At 39.0% G+C, this 15000-nt stretch overlaps 1 protein-coding gene across 1 annotated transcript in view; it reads right to left on the reverse strand.

The window, feature by feature from the left end:
- PCYT1B (phosphate cytidylyltransferase 1B, choline) overlaps window positions 1–15000 on the reverse strand; it is a 1205847-nt gene that overhangs the window by 1154095 nt on the left and 36752 nt on the right. The window lies entirely within an intron of this gene.

Genomic DNA, 15000 nt, shown 5'->3' on the forward strand with positions numbered 1-15000 from the left:
CTCTCTAGGCACCCTGTCATATGCTTTCTCTAAGTCTACAAAAACACAATGCAACTCCTTCTGACCTTCTCTGTACTTCTCCATCAGCACTCTCAGAGCAAACATCACATCTGTAATGCTCATACTTTCATTATATTTTTTTTTGATACATAAGGGAATGGGTATGCTCAAATTGCAACCCTAAATATCTGAATGAGCATTCAATCTTGAAGGGTGAGTCCGATAGTAGGTGTTCTTTGTGATATAGAGGATTAATGGGAAAAATCAATGATATTTTAGTATTAATTTCATAGTTTGAAATTCTCGAAAATTTGTCAATTGTGTTGCCTATCTTCTTCAAGTCTGATATAGGACATTCAAAGTAAATATTCAGGTCGTCTGCATATGCAGATATCATTATCTTAGCGTTTGAGATTCTAGGAATAGAGTGATATGTAACTTGGGAGAAGTAAAGAAACAGCGGTTCAATGTATAAATTGAAGACTAAAGGGGAGAGGGGGCATCCCTGTCTAGTTCCATTTGCTAGTTTAATAGGTTTACCCATTTTTTATTAACATAAAGATAGGTATAAGAATTATTATAAAGGGTTCTGATAATATTTGTAAAGTTTTGGGGGATGTTAAACTGATTAATAGTTCTAAAAAGGAAGTTCCAATTGACTCTGTCACTTTACAAGCTTCAAGAACTAAACAATAACCAGAGTGTTTTTCATATTTACTAAGCTGAATCATAGCATCTAGTGTTAAGGTATTATCCCATGTCTGCCTATTCATCATGAAGCCCACTTGCTCAGGGGATATAAAACAGGGCATAACTTTTTTTCAATCTTTCCACTAAGACTAAGGCCAGGATTTTAATATCTATGTTAATTAGCGATATTGGTCTGTAATTGTGTGGGTTCAGTTTTATCTAGGTTATTTTTGGGTATAAGGATTGTCTTCTAATGGTTTAGGTATAAGTCAGATACGCCATTTAGTTTGATGTGGTTGAAAACTTTTAACAGTATGGAGGATAGATTTATATTGAATGTTTTATAAAACTCTGAGGTTTGAGTTTTCCGATGACCTTAATTATTTCTTGCCTACGAAGAGGAGCATTAAGAATCTCTACCTGATTTTCTTGTAATTTAGGTCATGTGATATTTTTAAGGAAACCTTCAATTTCTTCAAAAGTAGATTGGTGAGTATCCATCCCATATACTTGTGAGTATAGTTGATAGAATATCTCTAATATTTGGGTATCTGATTTATGTATTTTTCCCTGGTAGCAAAGGAACGAGATTCTAGATGTTTCTTGCCTATCTGTGATTATCCTCATCAGTACTTTTGAAGGAAGTTGTGCCCATTCCGAGTATTTAACAATACTTTTTTGTTCATGCAGAGAGTAGTTATTTTGATGTAGTACAAATAGTTGTTTTGTGCCTCATTTATTAGTTTCTCAGTGTCAGGGTTTGGTCTGCGCTGGTATTCAGTTTCTAGGCCTTTCAGATCGGATATTAATTTATTTTCTTTTTCTCTTGACATTCTTTTAAAATATGAGGCTTTCTGAATAAACATCCCTCTTAATTTGACTTTACAAGCCGCCCACTGCACATCTGCGGGAATGTTAGTGTTTTCTACGTCTCTTTCCAAATCAAGCAATGTATTCGATACCTCTTGTGTAACATCTGATTTAAACAATAAGTTGTTATTCAATGACCAGTTGGAGCTGTTAGGTTCCCTTTTCGGTTTATTAAGGGGGTTTATTTGTAAAGTAATTTTTGAGTGACCTGAATAAAACCTTGGATCCTTAGAGAATTTAATATTTGCTTCCAACAGAATCTCTAAAATGAGAAAAAAAATCCATTCTGGGCCAGGAATTATGACATTTAGAAAAATATGTGTATAGATTATTTCTCCCCAGATATTCATCAAATGAGATGGGATCTATTAAGCAAAAGTTGGTCATGAATTCTCCTAAGGCTGTCTACACTTTTAAGTTTTGCAAGCTAGAGTTACTAGTGTGGTCTATGTTTGGGTCAATAACTGAATTCCAATCCCCTCCCAGTATGTAGTCATATTTTGGGAATTTACCTAGAATATTATATACTTCCAAAATAAAATCTTGTTGTCTGTGACATAGGCCATAAACACTGAAGAAAAGTATTAATTTCTTATTAACAGGATTAGTAGATGTAAAATAACACCATCTGCCTTTTGTGTTCGCATTGGATTCTATAATAGCATGTGGGAATGATTTTTTAATTATGACAGCTACTCCTTTCGAGTTGGTACTATCCCCTGCTGCAATTATTTCTTTAATCTATTTCTTGTGTCAGTCCCCTTTCTATTCTTCCGTAAGTCTGTGTGTTTCTTGAAAAAACATATGTTCGTCTCAGATTTGTAAACCAAGTGCATTAGTAAGTTCTTCTTATTTTTGTCTTATATCCCCCTCACATTCCACGATTCTATCATCCACATTTTAGGACAAATTATGCATTTTCTTAAATTCGGTTATAAGTTGGGGTATTTGTTCTCCCTGAAAGACTGCAAACAGATCTGTCACAGACCAAGAAAGAGGTAGAAAAGATAATTGTAAGGCAGTAGCACATAGCTCTCTCACTACTAAACCTGGGCCTAACCGCATACCACATACTGGTGAAAGAGCTTGATGTAAATAGGTTACATAGAATAGTATTAATACATAAACTTTAAAAACCAAAGGGCTGTAACCTATATAAACTAGTTTACCTAATCTTTCTAAAAAAATTTCAACACAAACATATATATATACATAACTGACGTCACTCCTCCATTGGTCATCCAATTACCCTTATTTGATACATAATCTCCAAAATTGAAAGTATAGTCTCTTAAAATGATGGCATTATACAATAAGAATAACATAAGGAACCAACTATTGTGAACATTTCAAGCATATAAAATGAACAGGGGTTAATTAGTTTAAGAGAAACATTGTGTATATATATTTCAAGAGTTTCAGGTCATATGTTACACATCAGTTCTGAAATGAAAGTGAAGTCCTTTATAGAATTAACATTTTGTGATATTATTATGAACTAAGCTCAGTCCATCTGTTAATCTTATTCTAAGCATAAAAGTTCACATTTAAGAGATTTTTTTTTTTGGTTACATGGAATCATGTTTAAATATAGAGTGGTTCAGCTGCTTTTTTTTTTAAACTTTAATAATCATACAAACCTGCAATGTTACAGGCATCTTACTAGAGCTGACAGCTATACCCCTTCCAGTCTAAGATCTTCCACATTAATCTTCATGCTATGATATATAATAATTTTTCTCTTATGGCATATTTCTGGATGATCGCATGAGTTTTTGATCAACAGCATGCATGTGTGAGCTGGAGAATTTAAAGTGCTTCATATAGAAGATACTGAGCATTGAGAAGAGGACAATTTACATATTTAGATTTACAGTTAGAAGCCCCAGGTTATTTTAATCTTTCTAGCTTAGTACTCCCAGGTTTGATATACTTGCAATGATTATAGTCATGACATTATACCAACATGTTTAGAAACAGGCTATAAGCAATTCAGTTTGTACTAAAATAGATATTAAACTCCCTCTGACAGTTGCAGCTAATCCTCTAACTCTAGGGTCTCATAGAGCCTATATCTTCTAATGTTTAATACCTGGAATACAGTTTATAAGTTTTGGAATTTATTTCCCTTAAATTCAGCTTCAGTAGTTACTAGATTGAAAGTGTTGCACAAAATACTCATGAGTTGTCAGTTAGATGACTTGCTAATTACTAAATGTTAGAAACAATGGATACATCTTGGAGCTTAATTACTTTAAACATTCTTGTTTTAAAAGCACAGCGTTGTGTAGCTAAATTGCTAACTTAACTTAGATTGTATGTATGTCATAGTTAACAGATAAAGATGGGTGCGAACAATTCTTGTTCAAAATCAGTCACTAAATGTAAAGAAAAAAGTCATTGCAGCTTGCTACATACATTCACTCTTATCGCCACTTGTTAGCTTTAACAGTTATTTAATTGGGACAAGCTGGAATACCTTATCGGCTCAATAAAACGTCACCGCTAGCTTCTGTAAATTATTGTTTAACTAGTATAGCGTATGTCTTTTAAATATCTCATCGCTTTGTTTATTTGCATTGTAGAAACATTCGGGGCTAATTACAGCCACAGGAACGTCTTTTTCCTCTGTCACCACGGTTCAGCTGTGATCTTCTAGTGCCATAGAGTGGAAGTCTGTGATGCTTGATGGCGGAAGTAGTTACCTCGAGAGTTCCCTACTCCTCAACAAACACTGTTAAGGACCTTCCTGAGAGTTTGTGACCTTTTAAGACCGTACCCCCTGTTCAACTGGCACTTCCGGTTTCTTTTATTAGTTTTAAAACTTATAGATTGAAGAAGGACAGCCACATCATTTCAGGGGTTATGACAGCAAAGGAATTTAAACTATAAGGTACGAGTGTACAGAAAAGGTGTATCTGATCCTGTTTTTATATATAATTAGATCTCTGCTGATTTGCCGAAACATTTTATGACTACATCCTTCTCTTCCTTGGGAGATTCAACCACAAAGTTCTCTTCTTTGTTATAGAATATTAGCATGTTGGGGTACTTCATTTGGAATTTAGTTTTTCGCTTTATTAATTTGGCGCAGTAAGGTGCGAGCTTTTGGTGCCTTTCTTTTATGGCTAAGGGAAGGTCTTGTGAGAGACAAATTTTGTGCCCATTCCAAATGATTTGATTTTGTTTTTTGGGTTCTGACAATAGCTTTTGTACATCATGAAAATTTAACAGCCTTGTGTAAATTTGTCAGGGTGAGTCCCCATCTTGTTTTCTACACAGGGCCCTGTGTACTCTCTCTATTGTGAAACCGCTTGTGTCTGACTTTAGTATGTGTTCAAATATTTGCAGGGTAATTTTGTTTAGCTGGTTGTGATCATATGTTTCAGGTACCCTTCTTATCAATATACTGTTGCGCCTGCTCTTCGCCTCAAGGTCGGTGATCTTTTGTTGGATCTCTGCAAGACTAGCATCTTTAGTTTTAAGTTCTTCCTTTAATAGGGGAAGTTGATGTTCATTGGCTTTGGTTATTTCCTCGATATTGTCCATTCTCACAACTATTTGATTTATTTTGTTTCTGAAGCCAGAGAGTTGTGCAGAAAAGCTCTGAACTGCTAGTTGGAGAGGTAGCAGGGCCTCCTTGAGATCTTCTATGTGAAAGCTTGGGTCTGATTTCTGTTTCGTATTGGGCTTGGTTGTTTCTTGCTGTTTGTTTGTTCTTTGTCTCTTAATTATCGTATCCTTTTCTGGTGAAGTTATACCAGACAGTTTAGTTTTACTGGTTAAAGTCCCCATGTTCTCAATTTCTTTTTCTTTTGACATTTTCTGTATTTACAGTACTCTGAGCTAATTTCAAGCTTTACAATACTTGCTGCTAGGGGCCTGGATAGTAAGTGTGATGAGGAACCTCTGATTGTCAGTAGGTTTTAAAACTGTTATTTAGCCAGTTTTTAACCACGTATTACCTCTTCTTAGTTGTCTAGAGCTGAAATAATGCAGATACTGTTGTGGCTTAAACTGATGATTGAATTAATGAGGCTGATTTATGAGGCATTTGCACAGTTTTGCGCCAGTATACAACTCAGCACAGCTCCTCGTGGTGTCCTGCAGAGTGATACAGGCAACAGAGAGACCTAAGAGAGACTTTCAACTGATTTAAGTATTTTTCTTTGCTTTCTGCTCCGACTGCATTTTCCCGCCTAAAAAGTGAGTTTCTAACTGATCTGTGTTTGAAAAAGTTTAAAATTGTATTGCCTTACCTGCTTTTACAGTTGCACTTTCTAAAAAGTCATTTTTGTATTGTTTAATTGTCATAGGCTACACACTCAAGTGCTCTAGCCTGTTTATAGCATTTACAGTGTTTTCTGTGTGATTTTCTGTTATTCTCTGCAAAAAAAAAAACAAAAAAAATATTCTTTTTCCCGCCTTACTGAACTAGATTAGTCCAGATTTCAGGCTTTGCTGAATTCCGGACTGTGGTAAAGGTTCCTGTGTTGCCCATATCCTTACTTGGATAGGAGGAAGCTTCTCTGTTCACCAGTGAGAGTGGGGAGCTTTGAGCAGCCTATCTGTCCCTGGAGGAGTGGTCTCAGCCCAGAAACTAGTAGCTTATTGGCCGTTTTGGGTGAATTCCTATCTCTTTCAGTTTCCCTGCTTTAAAACCCGCATTTACGTGGTTTTGCGCCACTATCTTATTAGCAAACCAAACACATAAACACACAAAAACATACTCAGAGGCTTCAAAATAAAAATCTGCCAAAGCAGTAGAGACCTCTAAAGCAGACATCTAAGCAACCGCTACCCCTCAACAATACTCACGTATCACATATTTTACAAAGTCAGTGTGCCACACAGTCACAGCCCTTAAGGCTAAACAACACACCTAATACACTTGTAATAGGTGACTCTATTGTCAGACACACTGACGTCCCACTCACCAGGCTGAACAAGGAGAAGATCACTGTAAGCTGCCTGTCGGGTGCCAGGATGCACCACATAACACAAGCACTCCAGTCACTCCAAAGCAAGTACAAATATGACTCCATCATTGTCCATGCTGGTGTGAATGACCTGAGATGTACCTCCCTGGACTATATGAAAAGAGACATGGAGGAGCTCTCTGATCATGTAGTCCAGGCCGGTATGACCCTGACCTTGAGTAGCATCTTGCCCTCTCCAAGAATGATGCCACAGTGTAAAGACAAAATGATCAATGTTAACAATTGGCTAAAGTATTGGTGTCATTCAAAGGGGATCCAGTGTCTGTCAGCCTGGGACGACATGCTTGACAAGCCACGTTGCTTCGCTAGGGACGGCTTGCACCTGTCACCTCCGGGCTTTCAAATACTGGCTAAGGCTCTTGCCTCCCCCATAGTGCCTTAGGCTCAAAAGACAAACCCACCTCCATAGACAACACAAGGAAAAAAAACTAAGGGTAATGCTGCTCAACGCCAGAAGTCTAAACCTCAAGATGCATGCACTCGAGGCTCTCCTCACTATGGAGAATATCGATATCTGTGCAGTAACAGAAACCTGGTTCAAGGCTCCCGAGAGCACCCCAGCACTACCAGGTTATACCTCATACCATGCTTTTCGGCCCCAAAACTCGGACCGAATCACAAAAGGAGGGGGTGTATCCATATTCATCAAAGATACCCACACTTCCAGGTTAGTGGCACTACACGAAGCATCAGAGACCATCCATGTGCATCTAACAGTGGGCAAAGCTGCCTTTCAGTTTGTAGCCTGTTACAGACCACCCTCCCAAACTCAGGAACCCCACTCGACATTCCTGAGAACATTGGAGAATATGAAGGTCTCTCCAAACACCATAATATTGGGTGACTTCAACTACCCAAACATTGACTGGGAAAACTACTCAAGCCCCAATAACCTAGCCCAACGGTTCCTAGAATTTATAAACTCAAATGCTATGGAACAACTGGTCACCACTCCCACAAGAGGGGACAACATATTGGACCTGGTCATCACCAACAAGGGGACTCTATATTCTACCCCAGAGGTAAACCCCTCATTGGTAATATCAGACCATAAATTAATCTCACTGGACATCCATATCCCATGCCCACCCCCAGCCAAGGAAACCACGGTGAAAAATTTCTCAAAAGCAAACTTCACACTTTTCAAAACCGAGGTGGAATCCTTTAAAGCCCTTGGGCCAGTGGAAAATACTGCCTTAACCGCAGAATCCTTTACAAATGCATTCTATGGACACCTACAGGAATGCATGGATCGTGCTATCCCAAATAAAACCAAGACTCACTCCTCCAAAGGCAGGAGATCTGTCTGGTGGACCCCGGCCATAAATAAGCTATACAACAGAAGGAGGAACTACATGATAGAGCAAAATCCCAAAAAGGGAAGGCATCTCTGATCATTACTAGCAAGCAGCTATGATCCCTCATAAAATCATCCAAGGCCAGCTTCGAAAGGAAAATTGCACAAGACGCTAAAGATAATCACAAGGCTTTCTTTAGTTATGTCAAGAATCTGGGTGGCAACTCCCAGATATGCTCTGAGTTAGTGCAAAATGACAAAAAATAAACTGAACCCGCAGACATTGCCAACATCCTGGCAGAAAGGTTCAGTGCAAACTTCTCCCCCCCTTCCCCCCCCAAAAGAGCAAATGTCCATCCCAACAGAATGTAGCCTCCCTGACATCACAGATGCACAGGTGAAAGCTGCCCTCTCAAAAGCAAAAAACACAGCATCAATGGGACCGGATGGTGTCCCGGGCTGCGTCTTACATGAGCTCCAAGAAGAACTGAACCCTCACATAAAGTTATTGTTCAATCTCAGCCTTACTACAGGATATGTACCCAAAGAATGGCGTACAGCAACAGTGGTCCCGCTCCACAAAGGTGGTGCCACAACGGACCCCAGTAACTATCGCCCCATTAGTCTGACTAGTCTGGTCTGCAAAGCTATGGAGTGTATCATCATGGAACTCATAAACAAAGACATTGGGAACCTCCAGACACTGGATCCTACCCAATTTGGCTTTGTTAAGGGCAGATCTTACCTCTTAAACCTAGTTGACTTCTTTGAAACAGTTACTAAGGCCATAGATGAAGGGAAGGTAGTCCACACAGCCTACCTGGACCTCGCAAAAGCCTTCAACACAATAGCCCACTTGGGCATCATAAATAAGCTCACCAGCTTAAATATCAACCCCTATGTCACAAGATGGTTTGCAAACTGGCTCAGGGATAGAACCCACATGGTCAGAATTGCAGGTGCCATGTCAGACTCAAAACCAGTTACAAGTGGCATCCCAAAAGGCTCAGTCCTGGGACCTCTCTTGTTTGGTATATACTTCTCTGAAGTACAGGCTAACACGGGAGGACTATGGCTGACCAAGTTAGCAGATGACTGTAAACTGGGAGCCATAATCGACTCTCCGGCTGAAATAAGCATCCTCCAAAAAGGTCTCACAGAGACGGATACCTGGTGCCAGAGCCATGGCTTCAAGCTAAATACCAAAAAGTGCATAGTCATCCCCTTTGGGAAAAACAAAGTGCCCACAAATTACCACATAGGTGGTAATCCATTAAATACGGAAGAAGTAATTAAGGATTTGGGGACCCAAGTAGATAGTAATCTCTCCTTTGACAATCACGTTGCTAAAGTGGTTAGAAAGTCCTTCTATATAGCCCACCTTATCACAAAAGGGTTCACATCTAGATCAAGAGAGGTCATTGTACCCCTCTGCTCATCACTCATCAGGCCCATAATTGAATACAGTGCCCCCTTTGGGATGTACCTTACCCGACACCTGCAGCAACTGGAGAGACCCTAAAAGTACCTCACCAAGAAGATCAAGGTCCGCAAAAACAGATGCCCTATGAAGTTCGGCTAAAAAAAAATCCAGCTCTACTCAGTTGCTTACCACCTACTCAGAGGCGACCTATGCCTGACGTATAAAGCCATGTCCAACCCAGAATTAATGGACATGCGCCACCTCAGGAAATCCAAATCCCTTAGAGCTACACACTCCAGGGAATCTCAGCACGGCAATAAATAGGACATGCTGGAGGGACAGATTCATATCCCAAAGGCTCCCCTCACTCTGGAACAGGATCCCAATCCATGTTAGGCAGAGCCCCTCACTGACCCTTTTCAAGAGAAATCTTGACGGGTGGATGGGGGATCGTAAGTTTACCCCTGGGATCTCTTCTGTGACCTTGGTAGACAGAGGCACAGTAAACTAAATTTAAAAGGGCTATCTTCTGTGACCTTAACTAATCTAAAAGGGAGGCGAAAGCCAAACACACTCTGGCTAGGCTTATAAATGCCCTAGGGCAGATAGCTTAGTATCAACCTATGAACCTATGATTTCACAAGATTGTAGAATTTGATTAGGAGCTTTGTGAGGAGGGTGTTTATAGGATGCCCACCATCTTGGAATCATGTTTAGATACTGTTTTTTAATTTAAGATCAGATTTTTATATCAAGGGTTTGATTAAAATAGGGGTAATTATTTTGGGGGTGTTTATTTTTAATGCAGTTTCTTGTTTTCTTTCCCCATTTGGTACTAACAAAGTAGTAGCTAGGGTGGGGCTTTGGCTGCAAATATCCCAATTACGTGCTCTTAGGAGCATGACTGGCACTGCAAAGGAGCTGCTGATTGGTCCTTGCAAGTCAGTGGTGAGATTGATGTTATTCAACACAAGTGCCAATCAATGTGCAAGCAGCGGGCATAATTATTATGTAGCTACGATATTAACTGTATCTACTTAAATCTTTTCATAGTCTACCTACACTGTGTTTGGGACATTGCTGCAGTACTAAAATTTGTTGGATCAAAGGGCAAGAGAGGCTTTTTGCCTAGAAAGGAACTTTTTTTTCCTTTTTTTGCTTGCCATTTGTTGTTGCAGTGAGTACCATCAAGGAGATTACCCACAGTGTTCATTTCCCCAGCTACAGCTCTGGGCTCTGGACTAAGACAATGCTTTGGAATAGCAGTTCTGATTAGTTATGGAGCTGACAATGCTTGCAGAATGTGGATAACTGCAGTGATGATAAATACATAGTATATAAATAAGATGTGTATATCTTGTAATGAGATACATGGACATTTTACACCCTGATATCTAGGCATGTCATTAAGACTGGTGTGTGTGTGTGTGTGTGTGTGTGTGTGTGTGTGTGTGTGTGTGTGTGTGTGTGTGTGTCTAAGTCTTTACCAATGGATCTGCCAAAGGCTCACATCAGCCTAAGGCCATCAGAGTAACAAAATTACTACAATAGGTTATAATGACTGAGAATGTATAAATTGTGAGAAATAAACCAACACACAAGCACACATGTGCCCGTGAGAAAAAATTGTCGTTATAATAATCATATATTTTTGTTGTGATGAGGTGAGGGTGTTAGGAAATGGGGATCCTGTCTGTAAACTGACATCTGAATACCAGACTTCAGAATGTTAGATCTGGAACATCGCAATGGTAAATTGCAAGTGTGTTGGCATATGGATTTAGCTGGAGAAATACTAAATGATTGTATTCATAGTATGCTAGTGCATGAGCATTAAGACTACTGCTACTGATACGGCTTTGGTTAGGGTTTCAGGTAGGTGTAGATGTAGGTCATGCTGACTGTTAGAATTGGAGAGAAGGATGTTATGGTTAATGCTGAGGTTAGGGTTACTGTTTGGGCTAGCGTTAGGCTTAGTACACATAAGTAAGAGTGGATTGAGGGCAAAACTATAACATAAAAAAATAAACCACTGAAGTGGAAGTCATCACTTACATTCCAAGGCAGCACTTCCTTATGAAATTGTTAAAATATACTGGGTGATGACACTGTATGAGAAAAATGGCAAAAATCAACTTAAGAAACCCTTTTAGTTTCATACTATTTGCAACTATGGCTAGCTGACCTATCGATTGTAAACAATTATTATGCATTATACCAGTGTGATACATGAAAAGGAGTAGCAAAAACAAATAAATTAAAAAGTGTTAATCTGATGTTATGTTGGTTATGGCTAGAAGAAGTGGGGAGAAAACATCACGTATAAAAGATCTGTGGTAACAATGACCTGCTCTCACCATTAATCTTTCAGTCTGATTTGAAGGAATCATTTCCAAAAACACTGGGATCTACTGCACAATGATATTTTCAACATGAAAAGCATGCCATAAGCAAATAAACTGATGATGTGGTAATAAGAGTTCAAGGGTTGCATGTCAGCATTGCATTTGTATACGCACTTTGTACCAGCCTTTCATCAGTATTAATTTGAATGCAAAGCCTTCTGAAACATTTCTGGAGTGCATGTCATTTTTTATCACAAACTGCTGCATACAGTTCATTTTCATAAGTCTCAGTTGGTGTCTCTAGAAACAGTAAATAAATATAACCATGTAGTTCATTAATACCTTTTCTGCTTCAATGAAACAGGTAATAGATAGGAAACACAGTCATAGTCCACAACACACTGCTTCTGTAATTGTTTGAATTGTTTGTTGATCACATTTTATTAAGTGACTTATGCCCTTTTTGGCACAGCCTTTTTACTGATAAAACTTCAGGTTGGGGAGCAGGGTTTAAGTACACAAAATAATCCATAAAATTTACAGCACTTAAAATATCTTAATCTTCAGTTAGAAATACAACACTCTTGTGTATGTGTTTGTATATATGTGTGTGTATATCTGTATGAGTATGTAAACTAATTTAATATCACTGATGCACAAAACATTAAAATAAAGGTCAAAATTAACAAATATTGAAAGCACAAATCCTCAAACCTAACTTGATCAGAAAATGAAAAGCAAATGATGTCCTTTTCTGATCAATAAAAAAAAAATCCTAACAGAGCCTTCAGACCAACTTTGTCTGAATAGTGATACTGTTATGAAAGGTGGTTTTCATAAGGTATTGTGTAAGGTTCAAGTTAGGAGCAATAACAAATTTAAAGTTACCACATGAATAAGGAAGATCAGGACTTTGATCCCTCTCCCACTCCACTCAAGTGTGATAACCCTAACCTTGCCACTGTCCAATCCCTTAAGAAAAACCCTTTCCCTAACAGTACCATACAAAGGACAGACATACACCCCCTCTTAACCACACATGCACACAACACTAAATCTATCCTCTTAGCTAGCCCTTACCCTAACCTTAAGTGTAACTCTAACCCTAACCAGCAATCATGCACATACTCCTACCCATGATGACAACATGTTCACTATATTCAAAAGTTTCTGCATTAGTTTAAAAAAAAAAAAACTCACACAGCCTACAAAATGTCTTATGTTCCAACCATCAACATCTCCTACATTCAACATTATAGCATTTCAACATAACAAGTACACCAGGTCAATGACTTTACAAAAACAGTTTCAACAATTTGACATGTATGGTAGAGGTATTACTACATGCCCTGGGGTGTTGTGAAGGAAGAACTTAAAGGGTGATTGCCTTACAATCCCTGAGCATGCATTGATATTTTTACCATGCACACCCCAGCTGTCTTATTGCACTTATAAAATGGGTGTTTGTAATATTTTTGCAGTTTGAATTTTATGCCTACTAGTTTATGTATGGCAATTATATGTTTTGTAGTATATTTTTAATGAGAAATAGTCCCTCCATCTACCCATTTAACTAATGTAATACTGTCCAGGGTTATACCTTTTTGATGGGTTTATTACAGGTGCCAAAGTTCCAAGTGCTCAGAAAACACTGTCTCAAAGCCAGGGACTTGAGCACCTTGTAGCTTGTGTAGGCTGCTGTTCATATTCAAACTTGAATATCAGCTGAACTTGAATATGAGTTTGTGGAAGCGGCAGTAGGGAGGGAGCACTGCTCACACTTGAACTTGAATATCAGTTTGTGGAAGCAGCAGTAGGGAGGAGCGCTGCTCACACTTGAACTTGAATATGAGTTTGTGGAAGCGGCAGTAGGGAGGGAGCACTGCTCACACTTGAACTTGAATATCAGTTTGTGGAAGCAGCAGTAGGGAGGGAGCGCTGCTCACACTTGAACTTGAATATGAGTTTGTGGAAGCGGCAGTAGGGAGGGAGCACTGCTCACACTTGAACTTGAATATCAGTTTGTGGAAGCAGCAGTAGGGAGGGAGCGCTGCTCACACTTGAACTTGAATATGAGTTTGTGGAAGCAGCAGTAGGGAGGGCGCTGCTCACACTTGAACTTGAATATGAGTTTGTGGAAGCAGCAGTAGGGAGGGAGCGCTGCTCACACTTGAACTTGAATATGAGTTTGTGGAAGCAGCAGTAGGGAGGGAGCGCTGCTCACACTTGAACTTGAATATGAGTTTGTGGAAGCAGCAGTAGGAGCGCTGCTCACACTTGAACTTGAATATGAGTTTGTGGAAGCAGCAGTAGGGAGGGAGCGCTGCTCACACTTGAACTTGAATATCAGTTTGTGGAAGCAGCAGTAGGGAGGGAGCGCTGCTCACACTTGAACTTGAATATGAGTTTGTGGAAGCAGCAGTAGGGAGGGAGCGCTGCTCACACTTGAACTTGAATATGAGTTTGTGGAAGCAGCAGTAGGAAGGAAACAATCTGGGAATTTATGCTTAAGGAGAAGGGGTTGAAGTTTTAGGTTTAGGGAGTGGGAAGGGAGTTTTAAGGTTAGGGAGCAGGAAGGGAGTTTTAGGATTAAAGGTATTGTTCTGATTGGGCTATGAGAGCTAAACAGTTATGTGAGCTTGGGCAAGTGGCAGTGAGCAAGTATATTACAAGCACTTTCTTGTGTAATTTCTTTATGACATGCTTTTGGAGCTTTTCTCCCCAGGCATCCGCTGAAAATGGGTATGTGTCCAGTTGGTCTTTCCTGGTTAACAAATGTAAAATAAAAAATAATTAAAATAAATTGTAGTAGACCCCTTTTTAACTATGAAGTATTTTGGTATTTTTCTCTGGTTTCCATCCATTTTATCTGATTTCTGTGCAGGGTTATAACTTCTTAAACGTTATCAGTGCAGTCACTTAAGCGACTCTTCAGTGAAAATATTATGTGCTGTTGTATGGCTCTGGTTTTAAACAGGTACTAACAATCCATGACACCTCATTTGAGTACTGGCAGGAGAATGAATCCAGATGAGGACACTTACATATCAGAAACACAGTGCCTCACAATCTTATACAGTGTCTTCCAGGTAACACAACCTCAAAAATGCTGAGAAGATTAATCATTTTAGTGGCAACCCTAAAAACTCTACATTGCATCTACATAAGCATTTTTTCTTAAGTTAATTTATCTGGTAGTATGTTTGTTGACATTATTTAATTGAGTTTCTATGTTAAATTGTATGTATATTTTATTTCTATTTTAATATGATTCTGTATTTTGCAGTGTTTTAATTTTGTGCACTGTATCTTCAAGTTTATCTCTTAGGTAATAGAATGCCTGGCAGATGTTTTCTACTGCAGTCTCATTCTCGT

The sequence above is a fragment of the Protopterus annectens genome, chromosome 5.part0, assembly GCF_019279795.1.
Source record: "Protopterus annectens isolate FY-2018-M chromosome 5.part0, PAN1.0, whole genome shotgun sequence".
Taxonomy (NCBI): Eukaryota; Metazoa; Chordata; order Ceratodontiformes; family Protopteridae; genus Protopterus; species Protopterus annectens.